This window comes from Biomphalaria glabrata, chromosome 7, assembly GCF_947242115.1.
Source record: "Biomphalaria glabrata chromosome 7, xgBioGlab47.1, whole genome shotgun sequence".
NCBI classification, from domain to species: domain Eukaryota; kingdom Metazoa; phylum Mollusca; class Gastropoda; family Planorbidae; genus Biomphalaria; species Biomphalaria glabrata.
The window spans coordinates 1,745,765-1,752,970 of NC_074717.1; positions in this window are offsets into that span (position 1 = coordinate 1,745,765).

Consider the following 7,206-nt stretch of genomic DNA (forward strand, 5'->3'; position numbering starts at 1 on the left):
ACTGACCTAAATACTAGTAAACACAGTAACATTTATCAGTGGTTCCCAACCATAGTCAAAAAGTTACGCTGCTCCCATGCTCCGTCTTGCCTAATCCACTTGTAGATCAATATCATCAATATGTGTCTATGTGGGCACTGGCAGATGCTCCAGTAACATCCACGTAATGACGTGAGACAGCTGTTATATTGAGGGAACTTTTTTATTTTTTTATTTTGGTTGTTGGTCAACATGTGTTGCAGGTATTAATGGATGTGAACACAATAGAGACCGACACCTTCAGCGTTGACGGGGATAGGGGTACCAGAAGGGCAGATGCTTCGATAAAGTGCAGACTGTCTAAAAAAAAATATTTATAAATAAATTCTTTGTGGAAAAAACAACTAAATATAACTTTTATTGCAATATACACAAATTCAACTTGAGATGAAATTAAATAAATGCAATAGTCTTTAATATAAAATGGCATTTTGATAAAAAAATCTAACTCACTACAAAAATACGTCCTTACACCTTGGCAACCAGCAGTCGTCCCTCGATCTTAACATACGTCTAACGCAGCATTGTACAAAACAAACAAATTATGCTCCCTTTCTTCCGTATTTAACAATTAATGCTCCCTTTCTTCATACTTTGAAAACACAGATATACACTTCATAACAATCTTTAAAAAAATAATAAACTCAATAGCCACCTCTGCTAAGTCCTGATAAAATTACAGAACTACTTTTAACGTCTAAAACCAGTAGCAGAGGAGTATGCGTCAGCGCCAGGTCTCGGCACAACATAACAATTTCTCATCCCCGGGACACTTGTCACTAAGCGAGAAAAACTTTCAACACCTACTGAATCTCTTTTATGTCCATTTTGATTTCAACCACTAACAACGACAACCTTGAAAGAATGACAGAGAACAGAGGGAAAAAATGTATACCGGCAAAAAAAAAAAAGGCAGGCAATCCAAAGACAGACCACGAATGTGATGGATTGACGATGTGGAGGGAGATCTACAACAGCTCGAGGCTCGGGTGTGGAGACGAAAGGCTCAGGAGAGATCTGAATGGAGGGATGTGCTGCGACATGCAAGAGACATCCATGGGATGTAGCGCCACTGGGGTGGATGGATGTTGATTTCAAGAAGGCTTTCACCAGAATATGGCATAGAGGCCAATTGGAAAATAGAAAAATACAAAGAAAAGATTACAATAATCGAGAATATTGATGACCAGGCCATTAGTGCCTTGTTCTTCAACAATAACATTGGAGGCTGGTTTGGAACCACGGTGTTGATCCAACAAAGGAATAGAAGATTTAAAAAATTATCTCAGAAAGTTGTCTTTAGAAAGTAAATGCAGGCAGCCTAAAAATAAAGTTTATCCAGTGAATACAAGTAGGGCCTATTTAAATAGTGTAGACTATATAACAAGTGCATGTAAAAATTATATTTTATAAAGTTTATCTACTGTTAGATAGCTAGTTTAGTTAGTTGAGTTGCGCACTTTATTAGACTGACGGTGAACATACATTTTATGGTGACGACATAGACTTTGGGTTAGAGATTAGAATATACTTTTATTTTAATCAGTTACTGCTATACTCTTGAGGGGATACCATCTTTATTAGTGACAAACTAGACTGTGGCCCATTCTGTATTAAACGTTTGTTTGAAGTTCACCTTGAGTCAACTTGGTCATTGAGTCTGTGTGTTCCTGTTTAGTACCTGTTCAATCTTGTAACGTGATGTTCATGTCCCGAACTCGCAGTCGTAATACACTCAACAAGGCACGCACGCACTTATTCTAATTAAGCATCTTCTAGAAATACTTCTGCTACATTTGATATACACATGCATCCGTTACACTACAAAATAGAGCTATAAGTATAAACTATATCTAAAAGTTCAGGTAGGCCTAACTTAAAATAAATTGCATCTAATAAGAGCATGTATTTAGATTTTATTTATCTAAACAAATTTTATTTTTAACAAGAACAACATTAAAAACATTTTTTTTCAAAAGACTATTCTTCCTTAGGCAACATATTGTTCTTCTCTTAAAAATGATTTATCTTAGATTTAAAAAAGAATGGAATAGTCTTTACCCCTGCCCCTACCCACACCCCATTTTTTCCAAGAAAGAATCCTGGTTAAGCGAATGTATAGATCTTGTATACCTTTTCACATTCCAATGATAAGCATTTAGATCTAGACTTGCGCCAAAAATTTCCATATGATCTTGAATCAAATAAATCTTACATTCGGAAATTCCCGAAAGCGTTAGTCCTTTCAAAACGGATGTTGGATGTAGACCTAGATATAGATCTCTAGCCAAAGTTTTACTTGAAAAATGATACCTGTCAAACTAGAGTTTTCCCCGTGTGTCAAATGAGCTAGTAATTCTTTTCTCGGCGATTTACATCAACTGTTAAATTTTAAAAAAATAATTGTTGGAGCCGTTTTTAAGATTGTCATCCACGTTACGCCCTCCATGAAGTTATGACTTGAATAGAAGTATTGTTAAGAAAATTATCTAAGAAAATTTTTTATCTAGTTGTGGCTTCCTTCATGGGTAGAATGACTAAGGTTGTTCTCGTATATCACTTGTTCACGTGACATGGAGCCCTACTCTGGAGAGACTTTCTCGTCATCAAGTTAATGTGGTTTTCGCTTTTGGTGGTAGAGGAACCAGACATTTTTAATTTCATCACGCTTTTCTTCCATGGCTGAGGCCAATATTGTTTCGCTGTCCATAGCTTTCTTGGTCACCATCTCTCTCCACGTAGTGCATCTTCCCAGTCTTCCCCAGTGGTCAACACCAATGTCCACTGCTTTGAGGTCAAGTTTTAATACATCGACGCTGGGAACGTTCCTAACTTCAAACAAATCATAACAAAACACCCCGCCCCCAGTAGAGCAACAAAACAATAACATTCCAATTTTAGGAAAGACTTCTTTGTTAATTATGTTAAAATTAATTTTTCTAAATTACTTTTTTCATCATGCTATCTATAGAAATGATGGGAAAAGTCTTCACTTCTATCGGAGCTTCGATGACGTGTTCAGTTTTTCCCCCCAAGGCAATAGTGTATAAATATACATTGCAGGGCCGCCAAATAACCCGTAGGAAAACATGTGATATTTTTCCTGTACTATTATTTGAAAACCTGTGTGTGATGACTTTCTAATTGTTATTGAACAACAAACATCTCCGTCAGAGTAACAAACTCGCCTGGCTCTATTAAACATCAATCTGCAGCGCTTTATTCACCACTAAGTTTCTGTCACACAACTTCACAGACAGGCCTGGACATTCAACTGGGACTTCACAGACAGGCCTGGACATTCAACTGGAACTTCACAGACAGGTCTAGACATTCAACTAGGACTTCACAGACAGGCCTAGACATTCAACTGGGACTTCACAGACAGGCCTAGACATTCAACTGGGACTTCACAGACAGGCCTAGACATTCAACTGTCGTTCTGCAGTCCTGACGTCACGTGACCCCCTTGCAAGGTTGACCCATTCAACCACTGGGTAGATACGGGACAGGGGCGTAACTTAAGGGTGACACTCATACTCCACGGCAAACACACGCACACCGAAATTCGGACCCGTGAAAGACAAAGTAATCACTATATCTGTTAACAATAAAAAAAAATGTAATACTTAAAGTAGGCTGAAGGCGCTGTGATAATATAACAAACATGAACGCAATAGTTAAAATGACAAAATGTTCTAAAATCTTTTTCTTATTACATTTAAAAAATGTTAGCTACGTAACAAATCTTCAGAGCCCCCCACCCCACGTTGTAAGAAATCGTAACAAATTTGTATACCTCTCCCTCTTTAGCCGTTACGTAATATCCAAACGTTTTCATATAGGCCCATCCGGAGGGACCACCTGTAACAACACACCGTTCATCCGGAGGGACCACCTGTAACAACACACCGTCCATCCGGAGGGACAACCTGTAACAACACACCGTCCATCCGGAGGGACAACCTGTAACAACACACCGTCCATCCCGAGGGACCACCTGTAACAACACACCGTCCATCCGGAGGGACCACCTGTAACAACACACCGTCCATCCGGAGGGACCACCTGTAACAGCACACCGTCCATCCGGAGGGACAACCTGTAACAACACACCGTCCATCCGGAGGGACCACCTGTAACAACACACCGTCCATCCGGAGGGACAACCTGTAACAACACACCGTCCATCCGGAGGGACAACCTGTAACAACACACCGTCCATCCGGAGGGACCACCTGTAACAACACACCGTCCATCCGGAGGGACCACCTGTAACAACACACCGTCCATCCGGAGGGACAACCTGTAACAACACACCGTCCATCCGGAGGGACCACCTGTAACAACACACCGTCCATCCGGAGGGACCACCTGTAACAACACACCGTCCATCCGGAGTGACCACCTGTAACAACACACCGTCCATCCAGAGGGACCACCTGCTACAACACACCGTCCATCCGGAGGGACCACCTGCTACAACACACCGTCCATCCGGAGGGACCACCTGCTACAACACACCGTCCATCTGGAGGGACCACCTGCTACAACATCACCCTTCATCAGCGGCGTAGCATCCATTGCTCGAAGGGGTTCAGTGAACCCGGGCCCACAAGCAATAGAGGCCCACAGCTGTGGCGTAGCAACCATGGCGCGAAGGAGCTCATTACGCTTGGGCACGTGGCTCAAGGCCAGTTGGGGCCCACATTAGAACTTAGGTAGAACATTTGTTTTTTCATTTAACTGTTAAGAAGTAAAAACATTGACTTTTAAGACACTATTACTTATATAAAGTCCTAATTGCATCAAACGTTATGACATAATTACTTATTTATTCAAAAAAGGTACGATCTTTACATTGGAATGTCTTTAAATTTAGATTACTCATTTTTTGTCACACGGTAAATTTGTCTTATTGACTGGAGAGGAGCCCATCAAGATGTTCTTGAACCCGGAGCACTAGTGTGATATTTACTTGTGTAGCAGGCAGTGGTTACGTCCTATAGTCCTCGCAGTACTAGTGTGATATTTACTTGTGTAGCAGGCAGTGGTTACGTCCTATAGTCCTCGCAGTACTAGTATGATATTTACTGGTGTAGCAGGCAGTGGTTACGTCGTATACATCTACAGTCTCTGGCCATCACCTAAATTAAAATTTAACTTAACACTAATAGTCCAATATTTAAACTACATGCTTACATATTACTTCCTAATGTGTCTTAATTAAATCGAATAGATATTAGTTAATGATATCGTTTTATCCCGTGCTTTTAGGAATGTGCGCTTATAATACTGTCTCTAATTCAGTCACTTGATTTCCAACATCAATTCGGTCCAACACCAAGCCGTGTTTATGCCATCTCCCATTTAGCTCGAGCCTGTCTTTATAGTTTCTTAAGCTATGTCTAAATCAGTCTCTACTGTTTGAGCTTTCACATTGGATAATTTGTTATGTTTCAATCAAGAGTTATAACACACAAGCGAGTCCACACAGCTTTTCAAACGCTCTTGAAATAATTGGATATTGTTTTAGTAAACCGTTAAAACGTTTATTTACAGGGAAAATGGTCGTCGAGTCTTCTACTCAAAGCGTCTCTATTCTGCCTTAAATCCGGCACTGCTGCGATAGCTTACAATCAAAGCAAAAGATCCTGTCTGCTAACCTTTGTCTTAATAGATCCGACGTGAACATTACCTATATGATTTTATAGTTTTAGACTTTAAACAAACAGACAGCAACATTATGTGTTATTTTCACGCTCATACCGAGGATGGACGAACAAAGATAGACTTGAATAATAAACAGAACTGCCTAGAATTAATCTTCTTACAAGAAGCACACATAACTGAAATTAGGTTACATGCCAAAATATTTCGTACAACAAAGTAGCGCTGACAAAATGGTGTCTTTAAAATGGCGCCGAGGTAAAAAAAAAAAAAAAACGCGGACTGTAGCTCATATCAAATATGCCTTGATCTAAGAATCATATTTATCTGGAGGTAGCAGAGGTTTGAATTCTGAGTTTTCCTTCTCCCTCGGGCAGGAGGAACTCGTTAGCTTTAGGTGGCAACCTTTTGTCCTACACGTTAGGCTTCTAAACGTTATCACCGACAGCACCTCGGAGGTGGGGAGGGGGGGGGGCTGGGGGCGCGAGACAGCGGGTAGATTGGTCATGAGGCCATAATCTCCAAAATCTGCAAAATCACTAACTCAGATTTAACAATATCTGTTTCAGAACAGAAAATAAATAAAATAGATTCTAGAACCAACATCTTAGACGGTATAAAAGACGGAATCATTTATTTCACAAATAAAATGCTGCACATATTAGAATGACTGGTTGTTGACACGCAAGTCCTGGGTTCGATCCCCATACTAAAAATTTTTTGTCAAGGACAAATGAAATATAAATATTAAATGTTTTCTTGGAGGTTCAGCGATTGCCGATTTAAATTATTCCGACAGGGGATTCCCAGAGGTGGTTGATTTTGAAACCAATACGCTGCCAATGCCCATACATTCATATTGTATGAACTTAAAAACATCCATTCGAATTACTTATTTTTTTAAACAAAGGTATGATCTTTACATTGGAATGTCTTTACATTTAGATTACTCATTTTTGTCACACACTAAATTTGTCTTATTGGCTGGAGGGGGGCCCACCAAGATGTTCTTGAACCCGGGTCCACAGATATCTTGCTACACCACTGCCCTCCATCCGAAGGGACCACCTTCTTCATCACCACCATCTATTCTCATTGATGACAAGTTAGACACCATACAATAATTCTGTTACTTGGGCTCCGAAATTCAAGATGACCGCTCTCTAGAATAGGAGATTAAAAAACTCACAGGGATGGCTGCGTCGACTTATGCTAGTGTCAGACCATGGAACTATCAAAGAGTCTGGGAAAACCGGAAGCTCATAACAATGACAAAAATGTATGCCTGTGTGAGGCATGTATTATGAGCACGCTACTGTACGACTGATTAATACATAAATACGCGTATGACGTCTTTAACTTCTGTTTTGAAGGAACGTGAGAAATGTGTAAGATAAAATAAGTTATCTTTTTGTGAACCATTAGACATACAACACACTGTGCCACTGGTTAACTGTTAAAACATGTAATGCTCTAGATGTTTGAAGACGAACAGAT